At 38.2% G+C, this 15,480-nt stretch overlaps 1 long non-coding RNA gene across 1 annotated transcript in view; it reads left to right on the top strand.

Moving 5' to 3' along the window:
- The window catches only part of LOC141571332 (uncharacterized), a 52,177-nt gene that overhangs the window by 23,692 nt on the left and 13,005 nt on the right, over nt 1-15,480 (top strand). Inside the window, exons 3-6 of the long non-coding RNA XR_012496095.1 lie at nt 7,407-7,461; nt 9,314-9,359; nt 12,248-12,427; nt 14,954-15,092. This is a non-coding gene — a long non-coding RNA (uncharacterized LOC141571332). The remainder of the gene's footprint in view (nt 1-7,406; nt 7,462-9,313; nt 9,360-12,247; nt 12,428-14,953; nt 15,093-15,480) is intronic.

The following is a 15,480-nucleotide window of genomic DNA, read 5'->3' on the forward strand; positions in this document are numbered from 1 at the left end:
ATACCACATCTATACTTTAGAATGGATATACTTTATCCATTCATCTATCGCAGGACATTTTGGTTGTTTCCATGTCTTGGCCACCGTAAATAACGCTGCAATGAACATTGGAGCACATATGTCTTTATAGATAAATGTTTTCAGATTTTTTGGGTAGATACTCAGGAGAGGGATTGCTGGGTCATATGGTAATTCTATTCTTAATTTTTTCTAGTCTTAATTTTTTGTGAAAGATGTAAGGTCTGTGTTTAAATTCAGAAATTTGTGTAAGAACGTCCAATTGTTCCAGCTCCATTTGTTGAAAAGACTACCCATTTTCTATTGAATTGCCTTTGCTTTTCTGGGCAAAGATTAGCTGGCTATTTTTGAGTGGTTTTGGTGTTTCTGTATTAAAACATACTTAGTACATTTTAAAGAAATTGAATTAAAATGTAAATAAGAAAAACACAAGTGTTTTTTAAAGAGAGGGCTTCCGTTTGGTAGATGACTGAATAAAGTTGGTTTTGCTCCCTTGTTTCAGATATCACTCCAGCAACAAGGATAATGGCAGATGCAGACACAGATTATAACTTTGACGACAGTAGGAGATTTTTCTTTTTCCTTTAAATTGCAGTATCTAAGATAAAGGATTGCTGATGCAGTGCGGGTTAAATGAGGATGCCAGGAGACACCTAGGTTTTCTGTGTGGGGCTGTGAATCTGTAAACAGCTGGAATTCCCCAGAGTCAACATATCTCCTAGGAATAGTGCATTCTTTGGAGCAACAGAAATGGGTAATTGGGCTAGTGGCAGAATTTCCTTGCAAGCTATTCTATACCACAAAGAATTGTTCTCTGTGTCTCTGTCTCTGTCTCTGTCTGTCTCTGTCTGTCTGTCTGTCTGTCTGTCTCTCTCTCTCTCTGTCTCTCTGTCTCTCTCTGTCTCTCTGTCTCTCTCTGTCTCTCTCTATCTATCTCTATCTATCTCTATCTCTATCTCTATCTCTATCTCTATCTCTATCTCTATCTCTATCTCTATCTCTCTCCCTCTCTCCTGCAAAGGAGATGAGACCTAAGTGGCTGCTTTGATGGCATGGCCTAAGAGCAGGTCAGTTTATCAGCAGAAGTTTACTAAACATTGCAGGAAGCCTGGCTTTGAAGATGAGACATTGGTCAGGTGGGAGTAGGAAGTCACAAGACCATGCATGCTAGTTTAGGGAGAGCAGACTCAGTAATAGGACCTCAGACAACTAGAGGAAATATTTTTAGTCCATTTTGGAAAAAGGATGCTTTCCTGGGAAGGCAATACCTTTTGGTCCAGTCAGCCCAAGTCTGCATAGGAGACTCTGCTAGAAATCAGCTGTGTGACTAGGCAGAAAACTCAGTCTCTGAGAGTGAGTTTCCCTCTCTGTGAAGTGTATGAGATGATGTTTGCCTGATAGGTTGGTAGCAGTTTTAATTGACATAATGCTCAGAAAGTACTTGATACAGTGCCTAGCACGTAGCAGGCAGCACTCAGGCTGGGTGCAAAATTCAAAAATTCTGTAAGGGCTGTTCTCAGTGTCTGTGACACTGGAAGCTGTGAAATGCGGAGGCCCTAGGCATCCAATTAGGATAACAATTGTTATTACTACTGGCTTCACATTTTGCCCAGAGGCAGCGCTAGTCAGCTGTGTATTGGAATAGCACAGGAAAATAAACTCTTTGTTCTTTCTGTTTACTTCTTGTCATGTTATAGCCTCCATAGGCAGCATGATGGGTAAAAAGGGCCTAAACTGATGGAACAGGGTCCCTGGTCAAAGTTCCCATTTTATCTTAACTAATTTGGGAAGATGAATCAATGAACGATTTGGGTCCCCACTTTCTACATCTGTCATGAGAGAGGTGGACCAGATAATCTGTAATGCTCTTTCCAGAATTCTTTGATTTACAGCCTGGGTTCCATTTAATCTTTTTATCCTGGTACAGGTGCCTACAGAGAGGAAATCTCGATTTCAAAATGACAGCAAAATTCATTGGACATGAATTCCCAGGGAATAGGAAAGTGGGCCAGACTTCCACAAATATGTGGCATCTAGTCCTTGGCAAGAAGAAGAAGCTGCCAGACTAAGTTTAAAATATTCCTCTTCCTTGATAGAGTATTAATTAAATCTGCTTAATCATTGCTATAACTGTTTCACAGAGAAAACAGGTATAGAGAGCTCAGAGATCAAGCAGATTGTGAAAAATATGAGAAGTCAAGGACAAAATCATGTTTAAAGTAGAACCTCCTCTTCCTCCCTTTCCTCCTCCTCCTTATCTTCCTCCTCCTCTTTTTAATTTTGAGGAGTCGAGCAGTTGCTCAGAGACCTCAGAGAGTGGGCTGGAGCTCTGTCCAGTTGGAACGTCACTCCACCCTCATCTTCCCAGCAGTTAACCATGGTAACTAATGCAGAATGAGAACAAACATAAGCCCCTTTCAAAGGAAAACCATCACATCTACTCCCACTTTCATAGCAGGTTTTCTAAATCTTCAATAAGTTTGTGTTAGCTGGAAATGAATGTCTGAATTTAGGCTTCAGAAATGTTCCTCCCCCCACCCCAATCTGTATAATTACTGTTTTTTTCCCGAAGCCTTTTAAAATACTATAATTAACAGATTGGCAGATAACCCATATAACTGCAGTTAAGGCAAATATAGTATGCAGCTGTCTTTGCATTAAGTGATTAAATCAAATAGCATAGTTTTGAAGTACATTTATAAAGCATAAATTTACCTCCTGGCAAAACTGTCTTAAGTAACACACCCTACACCATCTGTTCACTCAGTATTAATACCATGCTTCCCAGGACTCTAGCTATGGAGAGCAGAGCTACCAGCTGTGCCGAACCAAGAGGTGCCGAGGGATCCTTTGGAATACTCAGCAAGTTCTGGATCCTCTTAAGAATGCTCACAGTGATTGTGCATCCGAAGCACACACACACAGCCCCAGCATGCACATACACCCATGTGCGTGCACACTTGTACACATGTACACACATACACACCCCATCTCAACATACAGATGACTGTATGCTCATTATCCATGAACGAGACAATGCACTGATATAATGTTGCATGCATTTATTCAAGTACTCATCCCTTCATTAAATTATGCATTCAACAATGATTTATTCAATGCTTCCACGTGTCCGACTAAGTACGAGGTGGTAGGGATACAAACGTGAATAGTGATGGCCCCCACTCTCACGGAGCTCACAGAAATCTCATTAATAGACTACCTACAATAAATGGTGATGGTTTTAATATAAGATTGAAACCCAAACAAACCTAACCTGAGTTAGGGTTTATAAAATCAAAAACTATAAATATTTTGCAACGCAAGAATATATACAATAAGTGGAAAGGTTCAGTCATCAAAAATTTTTCCAGAATCTGCCATAGAGCAGTGGTAAAGTCAGTGATCAACACGGGAAAAGACATTTACAATCTAGGAAGGAAAACCGAAGCTAGCAGTAAAAAGAATTGAATGATTCAGACTACTATGTAGGGTTTCAGAGGTACTGAGCAAGTGCTGTGCAGGTTTTCATGGAGTGGTGGTTACCCTGGCTGCACATTAGAATCGTTTGGGAGCCTTTTACAAATATGCATGGCCAGGCCCCACCCCAGATAAATTAGATTAGAAAACCTAGGGATGGGACTTGGGCATGTCTCTCTTATTTTTACGTTCTTGAGGTAATTTTTAATGAGCCTTGGAAGTGCAAAACTGGAGCTTAAAAAGTTGTACTCAATTAGGAGGGGTTGTGCAGGTCATCCAAGATAATATGCTCATGTCGTAAATGAAAACAGAGAGGTGCAGAGACAATGAATGAACTCCCCTGGTCTCTCGGCTAACTCTAGGTAGATATTGGATCAGTTTTCCACTTTCCAAAATGGGGGGTCCTTTTATTACATACCACTTTCCAGATTTTCAGCAGATAGTGAAAATCAAAGCCAATCACAAAAGGTTAGTTTTTTCATCCGAGTTTTCAAAATGGGAGTACTTTGGGGAGGAAAGCAAAGAGCACGAATGTAAATAATCAGGTGGCAATAAAAGATCAGATAGTATTATTTTGTGAAGGAAAGTGGAAGTAGACATATGTTGTGGTTTACATAAAAGAATGCAAGCATCTCTGCTCATCTTTTATTGCTGTTATTATGTGATAGTTTCTTTTGTGGCACCAATTATTTGATCTTTTGGGGGACTTAGTATTGTATAAAATCTTGACTTCCCAAGAATCCATTTCTCTCATGTGAACTGTAGTGTCTTCTTATTAGATAGACACAGAGCTTCCCGTTGTTGTTGTTTAATCTAGAAGGATAAAGTGGTTTCCCTTCTTTAAAACTCAATAACAGAGAGCTGCCAGGCTGGCCTGTAAGTTTCAGGTTGCAAAAGAAAATATTCTGAGTTTTGTTTTACATCAATATTTATTACTGTATCAGCAGCTACATTTGATGTGCATATAATTTATTAGTAGTCTTTATCTGGAGTCAGAAACAGATTCCATAATTCTTATGAATCACATACCCTCCAGGTGTTCTTTTAATCTAACTTTTGTTTACTGTCACTTGTACTGAACATTTTGCACTGCAATTCATAAAGAAGCAGTTCACAGAAAACTGGTATCTGGCCTCCCCCAATACGTTTCATTTTATTAGTCAATGGGAGTTGGCTTTAAACTACCCAGCTTATAATTTATAACCGGAACAGACAATTTAATCATTTTAGGATGTGTTCGAGCACAGCTCAAAGTTTTAACAAGGCTGCTCCCTTTCTTTCAGAGCCCCTCCCTGTCAAGAAGGCTCTTGTATTTTAACAAAGAAAACAGTCCTTCTTTTCACTCAAAATGTGTATTGAAACACTTTATGAGAAAAGTAATGTGGGAAGTAAAGTGAATCTCCAAGAAGGAAAACAACTGGGAGTCCTTTGAGGTCATATAAAAATTAAGTGAAAAGATGGCATAATTATTTTGACAGCAGGAGGGATCTCTAAGCTGTTAATTAAGAGACTAACCATTAAGGACATGAAGACTCAAGTTTCTAAAGGTTTACTGATTCTTTCCTGGTATTTTGAGAAGATTTGATTGTATGGTACTATTTTTAAATGTCATTTTATAGCTTTAAAAAAAAAAATGACAGAGAAAGCACCTTAACAAAATTATCATCCCTGAGGGAAAAAGAATAAAATCAACTGTATGCCAGATTTTCATTTTACATAACTCAAAACTATTTACCCTATGGACAAAAGACCATTTATTATGAGAAATTGGTGATAAAATTAAACATGCCTATGCTAGGCCAACTAATAAATCCGACAATTTGCTGCCCTAGGCAACAGAATGATGGGATAAATAGTTGGATGGACAGAGGGAAGAATGAACTGATGGATAGATGGGCAGACAATATCAGTATTCCTGTAGACAAATATCACCTAATATTAACTAGGTCAGGTCCATGTTAAATAGAAAAAAAAGTTAGAAAAACCAAGAGGATTGCAAACTCACTAATGACAGTAGAAATAACTCAAGCAACGTTCTGAGTTCTTTCTGGCAGGAACTACCTCTTCTTATTCTCCTCAGTGTCTTTCATAGTTCCTCTGATTTAGTAGTGGTTTAATAATGTTGGATGAATGGAGGTAAAAGGAATACAGAAGGACTCTTAGATGCAAATGCTATCAAATTCCATATCAGTGGACAAGAATGGGCTTTTTCCATTAGCGTTGAAAAGAATCTAATGTAGCAGAAGGAAAACAACTAGATTGGAAATAAGTACTTCAAGATGTTATTCTTAAAGCAGCCTGTCTCGAAAGCCCTGAAGAGGCCTTGAGGAAAGGATGTCAGAGACAAGGCTGATGAATGGGTGAAGTTTGCGGGGCCAGGAAGTCCTAGACCAGGGGTGTCCAAACTGCGGCCCGCGGGCCAACTGCGGTCCGCAATCCATTGTTAATTGGCCCGCAGCAAATTCCAAAAATATATTTAGTTTACTTAAATAAACCAGGTGAGGCAATACGTACTTCACCTCGAGTGAGTGGCCCGGCTGTTTGTATATTTTACCGCATATGGCCCTTGGTAAAAAACGTTGAAAAAGTTTTGACACCCCTGTCCTAGACAAACCTTCTGTGGGCCTCAGTTTCTTATTATATAAAAGAGAGTGTGAAATTAATTTACCCCTTAGGTCCTTTCCAAGGTCTGATATACATGTTTCCATTCCTAATGCTCTATTTTTGAAATCCCCATCTGACTCCCTGGAAATAAAGGTGATCAATTATTGTCTCTTCTGGGGAAGGGAGGCAGAAAGCAGAAATATTGGTTATCATATTGTTTTCCAGCTATGTTATGATTTGAAACGTTTTTTTCTTTTTTCTCAATGTATTTTATTATATGAAACCCTAAAATGCTAACCCTATGTAGGATTTCTTAGAAGTAAAAGCAAAAAATGGATTTGAGACCTCCCCCCCGCAAAAAAAAAAATGCTTAAAAAGAAACTTCTCTAAAACGATCCCTGTATTTTGATATGCATTTGCAAGTATGTATGCCAAGTGCCGAAACCTGTGTATTCTTTCCTTTTTAATAAAAATCATTCAGTAATATTTAACATGTGGCTACATGATAGAACTTTATGTTTTATTGTCCTAAGCTTCCAAATTGGAAATTTCCATCTCCTCAATCAAGATTCTGGTGAAGCACATCCTTCATCCCCAGATTTAGCAGTCTGCAATTTACAAATACAATTCATACTCTTCATGCAACCATAGATTTCTTTCTGGGTATTTACTGGTGTACACCCAGAGTGTAGAGTAATGCATACCTGTGCCTGAATATTTGTTTCTCATCTGTAGAAGGCTAGCAACAGACTGTTTCTGTTAGTAGAAAATGACAATTACAAAATAATTTTTCAGAGAAGAAATGAAAAACAGGAGGAGTACCAGAAGTCAACATGAGGCAGGTAAAGCAAAATAGGGCAGGTTTATCCCAATGTAGAAAGGCTTTGATGAAAAATAGAATTTAAGTGAAATCTGCTAACCCAACCCTGCGAGGGGGTCTCAAAGGAAGAGGAAAGCCTGAGATGAAATGTCTCTCTGGAGGATCATTATGAGAAGGCTAAAGTGTGGTGGGATCTGCCTTGATGTTGGTCCTGAGCTGATCTGCATTTCAGGGCAATGATGGAAACCTGCCGAAATACAAGGAATGGAACACCCCATGTTGGCAAGGAGAACCAATCTGTAGGCCTGTAGGACTGGGTCTGGTGGATAATTGAGGTAGGAGCTATGTCAGATATACTCAGAAAAAAATGAAATTTTCTAAATAAAGACATTTCAGGTGCAGTAAAGCTCCTAATGGTTCCATTAGTGTTCTTAATCATAACTGCTATCTCTCATGTGACCAGGGATTTTTCTCTCTACTTTTCCAGATAAAGAAACTGCAAAAGAAAGAAGTAAAATGAGATTTCCCAAGTTACGCAGCTGGTATGTTACAGGCCAAGGGTTTGAAATCATAACATTTATGTGGGTCTTTTAATTTTTGTATTTTTATATGTAGTGTGCATTTTTATTTCCTTAGTGTTTTTTTCCCCCTCCAATATATTTGAAAACTCACATTGGCAATGTTAGTAGCACAGTTATAATAAGAAGATTCCAGTGTTTTTGTCTGAGACAGAACCTCATATAATACAACTATTTAAAGTTGAAATTTCTCACTTTGAGGAGTTGGGTTTGATGGCGACGGCTGTGGACATCAAAGTCTGTTTATCTCAGGAGATTTAAAACTCAGTAGGACTGAGCAATGGGCCATTTCTTAAAACCATTAATTATGAAACAATTTGAAACTTTTAGAAAAGTTACAAGAATAGTAAAGAATGCCCTAATACTCACCGTTACCCAGATTTACTTATTATTTATAATTTGTCCTATTTGCTCTCTTTCTAGCTATATAAACATTATTCTTAGTCCCAAGCTTTTGAAATACAGTTTCATGCATCATGACTTTTTGCTTCTAAATACGTTAGTGTGCATTTCCTAAGAGAAAGAATATTCCCTTACAAATCCACAGTACAGTTATCAATTTGAGTAAATTTAACATACTCTACTTTCATCTTTCTACCATCTCTATTTCAACTTTGTCAATTTACTTACCCAGAAGTGTCCTTTACGAATAGCTGACTTATTGTATTTATGTATCGTGTTTCTTTAGTGTCCTTTAGTTTGAAACAGTTCCCCAGATTTCTTTGTCTTTTGTGACTTTGGCATTTTTGAAGAATGCAGTCAATGGGACATTTTTAGAGTCCCTTCTTCTCACCTGGAAATAGATTTCTTGGAACTTATTTTTGCTCAAACTTTGAAGGGAATTCTTCAATATGGGAGTCATTTGGCCTATAAGATCAATCACGGATAGTTAAGCCATAAATGATAATGCCAGAGATACTAAGATGTGTGGAGGGAATTCTCTGAATAGAAATTTGTTTTTCACTGAAAGAAGAGTAGATAAGTGTGAAGCAGAGCTTGAAATGTCAGTCCTTTGTGGTTAGGAGACTTTGGAGAAGCTATTGATATAGAAGGAAACTATGAAACAGGAGCTGTTAACTCTGCTGAAGCATCATCCCATGGATGGAAAGGCTTAGGGATACCGGGCAAAGGTGACTTGCTAGCATTAACAAAGGAAGTGAAGAAATCAAAGGAAGGAAATGATACAGTGCTTGAATTTTCCTGCTTAAAATCTTAAGAATCAGATCTTAACTAGCATGAATCTCTTAAATGTCCGGCTAACATGGGTAGATAAAACAGACATATATACATAATGATATAAATGATCCCACCAACAATTTTTTAATAGCTCTATGGAGGTGTGATTGATATCCCAAAATTGCTCATATTTAATGTATACAATTTGATAGGTTTGAGCATATGCATACACTTGTAAAATCATAATCACAATCAAGGTAATAAATATATTCATCACCTGGGGGGCAGTGCTAAGCCTCTGAAAGCCTCTGATCAGATGTTATCCTGTCTGTGCTCAAGGAACAGTGTCCTATTGAGTGGAGCATAGGTGTTTCTAAAGATCTGAAGAACTGGAAAAGGCTGCCGGTGGAAATATCTACTGAAGACTTCATGCAGGAAACCTTTGTTTCTTAAGATTTCAGAGAAGAAACAATGGGGAATTATTTTTATCCACTTTAAAAATTAATAACAGGGGTGGAAAACTGATCTTAATTAATTCAATCCAGAAAATCATATTATTCATGAATAATGACTATCTGCAGCTTGCCTAGAAAGGAGTGAGAATTAAGTGGTAGACTATTGTTCTTTTCTTGTCTTTCAGCATCAATGCAGAGCCAGGAAGAGGATCGAAGATAGAACATTAACAGGTAAGGTTCTGCCCATTCAACTCTGTGCTTTCCAAGTATTAACTCTGCTTTCCATGAAGGCCCAATTCCACAATCTCTGAGGACCTCAGTTTCTAGAGGGCATCTCAGAAACAGTCTGCAGAAGGGAGATCCAAAGGAAGGAAATTAGAACCTAGGAGTTCTCAGCTTCCCTGCTCTGACCATAGGAAAGAACGAATGATGAAGCTAGGCAATGGGCTTACCTGCTTGGGTGCGCTGTGAGAGTCAGTGTGCTTTAATCAGGGTTATCCAGAAAAACACCACCAATAGGATGTGTACATAGAGATTCATTTAAGGAATTGGCTCTTTTGATTGTGAAGACTGGCAAGCCTAAAATCTGCAGAGTGGGTTAGCAGGCTGGAGACTCAGGAAAGAGCGGATGTGGTGGCTCAAGTCCAAAGGCCATCTGCGGGAAAAGTCCTCCTTGCTTGGAGGAAGTCAGACTTTTGTTCTATTCAAGCCCTTTAACTGATTGGATGAAGGTCACCCACATTATGCAGGGCCATAGTCTTTACTCAGTGCACTGATTTAAATGTTAATTTCATCCAAAAGCACCTTCACTAAAACATCCACTCTGTATAGATTTTTACAACTGCACAGAGTCATATGTCTTAGTTTTTCTTATTTTACATAACACCATTTAATTTCATTTTGCCTCAACAAATTTTAGTTTCCATTTAATATAATATTTATGACAAAACTTCCTTCTTTTTTTCTTTATTGCTCCAATCATAGTACTAGCTTTATCATCTCCACTCATTTGTCTTTATTTCAAATTATAAAATTTTTCCATACTTACGCATATGTTGCTGAACTAGAAAAATATGTTAATAATATCATTGTAAAAGCATTCATTTCAGTTTACTCATCAATTAAACTTACATAGATATAATGATAACCTGCAGTGTTTTCTTAAGATATTCAAATAAACTCATTAAAGTGTTGGAAAAAACAGAAAGAAAATCATTTGAACTGAAGCCATTGGCACTGACTAGATCAGCAATGTGCTTATATATGATACTAGAAAAGTAGAGGACTAAAATTTTATTAAATTACAAAATAGTTTACACTGTCCATTGATGGATATTCAAGTCATTTCCATGGCTATTGTGAATAATGCTACAATGAACATGGGAGAGCAGATAGCTCTTTGAGATCATATTTCAATTCCCTTGGATATACATACCCAGAAGTGGGATTGCTGGATCACATGGTAGTTCTATTTTTAATTTTTTGAGGCTACTCACTATTTTTATAGTAGCTACACCAGTTTATATTCCCATCAACAGTTCTTTCTCACATCCTCACCAAAACTTGCCGTCTTTTGATTTTTGTGATAATAGCTGTCCTATTCCAAAGAAGAAATGCACGTGTCCAACCCCTAGGGACATGAAAAAGTGTTCAACATCACTAATCATCAGGGAACTTCAAATTAAAACCACAATGAGATATCACCTCCTCAGCTTTGGCCTAAGGACACAGACTTTTGGGGAAGGACAGGCCAATGTCTGAGCATGTGAAAGGGATTCTAGGACCTGGCCGTTGCAGGATGTGTCTAATTAGCAATCATCTATTGGGTTAGTCCAGAGTTTGTCCCAGGCGCCCCTGCTCTATCCTGCCCCCTCCCTGCTTTCCTTTCAGATCTGCACTGTCGTCTAATGGCTTTCCTTACCCAAACCTGCCTCCTTCTCCTTCTATCTTTCCCAAACATCACCACCCTTCTGTGGAAAGTAAACTGACACCTTGGGATGCTTAACCATGGAGGTGGGAGGACTGCGGGTGGAGTTGGGCCCCTTGATGACTCTCTAGTCTTAACTTCCTGTTGAACTCTGTGGTAACCTCTGGGGGAGGGAGGCCAATATAGGAGGGAGGCATGTTGGGCTGAGCCCCTCTCTTTTTCTGAGCCAGGAGGACTGGCCCCTGTGTGTGCAGGCCCGCGTGTCTTCACAGTTCCGTTTTCTTTTTTTCTTCCTGAATAAACTGTTTTCTTTTGGTGGATTATCTGGAGAACTATTTTAGCAGATGACACTTCCCCCCTAATAAACCTTTTGCTGTCCAAATTCTGTTCGTGTCTACTTCCAAGTGACACTGTTCCTTAAAATCATTTCTCTTTCCTTCCTCTCTGTGATTGCTTGAAAATTTGAGTGTCTCCCATCCTTTCTTGGGGAAAGTTTTAGATTCTCCGGCATTAGAATCCCACATATTTTTACCCATAACTTACTGAAGTCCATATTATGAAAAACTGTAAGATGATCTATGTCTTCATCTTCTGAAGTCTTTTTTCCTTTTTTTTTTTTCCAAATTTTAAATGTAACCTAAATCAAATAATTCCAGCGTTGCCACCTTGCCCAACCTCATTCTTTTATAATGCTGTGATTTAGCTGAGGGCCAGAACAGTTAAGTGATTCATCTCAAATTGCTAGAACTATAAAATGAATTTCCTTTATAAGTTAATTGTCTCAGGAGAATTTCTTCACTCTCATGACATTTCTCATCAGAAAGTGTCAGATCCTAGTGCTAGCCTGCTCATTTACTAATCTTATTAAATTACTTCCTAATGTATTTAACTAAGATTGTTTTACTCCCTGAGGTTTGATAGATTAGCTCCTTGTATGTGACTGAGTGCCTTCTCCTTGAGGGTATATATTCCATATATTCCAGGGAAAGCTCTTTGTCAGTGGCTAGATTAGCAAGGAACAGATGTCCGTGGAAAGCCCATTTATATATACATTATTTAATGAGACTAGGCCTGCAAGTTAATACAGAGTGCAGTATCAAACGACATAAAATTATTAATAATGAAAAATGAGTTTATATAGCCTATAGAATGTTTTCTGAAAGTGTCTTTTGTTTCCCTATTTTATCCACAGCCTCACCCCCCACCCCCTTCTTCTTCATCCAAATGGCTACCTCTCTGATTGTCCATTATTCGATCAACAATTAACCCCAGGGAACAGAATCTAGAATTTCCTCAGAAGGCATTATTAACCTCCTTTCCTGCAGACATTGTGGTGCATCTTGGGAAGAGAAACTCAAATTAGCTACCAAAGGTAAGATAGAACTGGGGGGTGCCTAGTCAGACTTGGGTAGGAGGCAAGGAGGTTGGCAGTTTATAACAATTATACTTTACAGTCTTGAAAGGATTAAACACATACACACCCAGTTAATTTGCCCCCAGGAGGCATGCAAGTGATTTTCTTCCCTTAAGTATTTCTGTCAAATGTATCCATGTTTTCATTAACTGCTGAAATAATTTTTTTCTATTCATTGTAGGGTTATACTGTACTTTTTTGTGTTAATAAGTATTTATCCTCTTACCTTATACTATTACAATCATTAACTGTGGTGTGTAAATGTACTAGTTATTACTGCCTAACTTTTGTTGAAAAAAAGCACAATAAGGGAGTGAAGGTGAAAAAAAAAATTACATAAAAAGCTTGCAGCCAGAGTTTCCTGCCAAGTAACAGGGCACTGAATTCATGACATTTAGTTTCTGTGCCCAGCAGCTATGTCCTGTGGTTTTATTGAAAGGGAATACTGATCAGCCCAGGGAACATAATATTCTTGAGAATTGCACATCTTGGAATTGAAAAAAATGAGAAATTAGAGGGAAAATATCCGTGAGTTTCTTTCTTTCTCTTTCCCTTCCCTCCTTCCTTCTTTCTTCCTCCCTCCCTCCCTCCCTCCCTCCCCCTTCTTTCTTTCCTTCCTTCCTCCCTCTCTCCTTACCTGCCTCCCTTCCTCCATCCCTTCCTTCCTTCCTTCCTTCCTTCCTTTTTTTTTTAATGAAAAATAATTTAACTGTGGACCAGGAAAGTGTCAGTCAGTTGTAAGTACAGGTAAGATTTGGTAACTTCTGGTCAGTAGTATACATTTGGAAAATTGCACACAGAAAAAAACACACAGTGTAAGAACTAAACATAAGGAAAAGTAAAATTAAATGCTGGGAAGTGGTACAAAAAAAAAAAAGCATTGCAGGGGAGCAAATGCATGTATACATGGCTCAGTTAATTTAAAAAAAAAAAAGAAAAAAGTCTCATACCTGTCAAAGCATTTCAAGGATGTTGTGGATAAGCAATATCTTGAATATGACTTTTTTTGTACACAATATTTTAAATGAAACAAAATCTGGGGAAAATGTAGCAAGTGCAGCCTTTTCGCTATGCAGTATGTTAATGTGTCAGATTGGTTGTGCAGTTGAACAGCTTGAGGGAATGGCAGTATTTTAATAATATTATATGTTAACCTGGCCTTTATGAATAATCTGTTTACCTGCAAGATGTTATTAGCTTAAGTACCTGAAATGTAACTTCTATAGATACTTATCCCCTCTGTTTATTATTTGTATTAGCAGAGTGGCATTTAAGTCTATTTTAAGGAGAGAAATTAGATTAGATTTTGGAGTGGGGAATGTTGATTATTGAAGATAAAAACAAGAGGTGACCCTAGTGTTGTCAATGGTTGAATGTAGAATCCAGTAATTCTTTATCATTTGATATTTTTTGACCGTGAGAATTAAACCAATGTTGACTCAATTTCTTAATATTTGCAAACTAGAAGCAACAATAATGGAGCATCTTGGAAATATATGCCGTTCTGTTTCTTCCTCTTTGTTCTAAAAGCCATTTCACGCACTCTTAAAGAAGGGCCACTGACACAGATGAAAAGTCTGTCATACAGAAAGGTTGTCAGTGCTTAACTCTAAGCTGCACTTATTTATGCTTCTTGTACAGGGAGTATGCAAAAATCTACATGGTTTTATGCCATTTTAGTATTTTTATTTTTTTCTGTCAAATAATTTGTCTCTATATAAATAGTCTATGGTGATGGATTTAAAAATGCCTTAATCCAGACATCCCTGGGAAGGCCAGCCTGCTGGCTGCTACACTGCACCTCTCAGCAGCATTTCCTCTCAACCTGATGTACGTCTTGCCCACTACAATGAATGATGCATAACTAGAGGGTGATTTCTTGGCATGAAAAAAAATGTGACATATTCGATTAAAATTAAATATTGAGTAGGCTTTCTCCTAGAGACATGAATTAAAGAAAGATGCTTCTTTTTCAAGAGTGAAGTATGGAGGCCTTCAGTTATATTTGCACAACGAAATTTGAGTGTCACAACCCAGTGCAAAGCGCTGAATACATAATGCCTGGCTCAGCCGTTCACTGCTGGTTGGTTTCAGAAGGAAGTTTCAACAGTCAGAAATGACTCGGATCAGGATTGGCCAGTAGCTTTGCTGCTTTTCCCACACATCTCTCGTGGGCTTTGGCTGATGGGGCCTGCACTGCACCCACAGGCTCTCATTAGACGCTATTCTGAAGCAAATTACAACAATAATGGTGTCTACTTCGAAACTCAGACTGAAACTCCCTGAAAGAAGCCCCTTTTCCTCCTCCCCCAGGAAAGCCCAGTGAGCAGCCATACTGAAGAATAAGAGCCCAGGAGAGAATATGCAGGACACCTGGGAACCACAGTGAGGGCCAAACTAACAAACCGCACAAAATATCAACTCTAAATTTAATGTTCATTTGTTGGTTTATTTCATTACTCGTTTCTTCTTCCCTCTTTTTAGTAACACATTGGAGAAAAATTAAAATATGATTGCTACTTTTCAAAGCAAAATATACCAAGCACCAAAAAAGAGGTTATTTAGGATATGCCCATTGCAAACTTGACTTCTCCAAATGGATCCAGTCTTTTCAAGATCCCAGGTTAGAATCTCTTGGTTCCTTCTCATAATACTGCAGTTGACATTAAGTTCTGGGACTTGGCTATGGGTATAATAAGTCATTTCTGTTACTGGGATGGGCATGTAGCTGGGTGTTCATTTCTCAGCAAAGGAGGAGTTCCTTTGCATGTATAGGACCGCTGTGTCTGATGGTTTTCCAGTGCCCCCTGGGCGTTTCAGTGAAATAAAAGCAAACACAAATGCAACTTCACATGAAATATTTCACTATACAGGAGCAAAGCTGGGTATGTGGCTCAAAGGATCTCTGAAGTAAAGATTAACTGCCAGTCATCAGGAAACCCAAAATCATTTAAAGTAAGAGGTGCCACAAGCCAAAAGATAGAAGCCATAAACACATACAATATTAATAA

The sequence above is a fragment of the Rhinolophus sinicus genome, linkage group LG04 (genome assembly GCF_036562045.2).
Source record: "Rhinolophus sinicus isolate RSC01 linkage group LG04, ASM3656204v1, whole genome shotgun sequence".
NCBI lineage: Eukaryota > Metazoa > Chordata > Mammalia > Chiroptera > Rhinolophidae > Rhinolophus > Rhinolophus sinicus.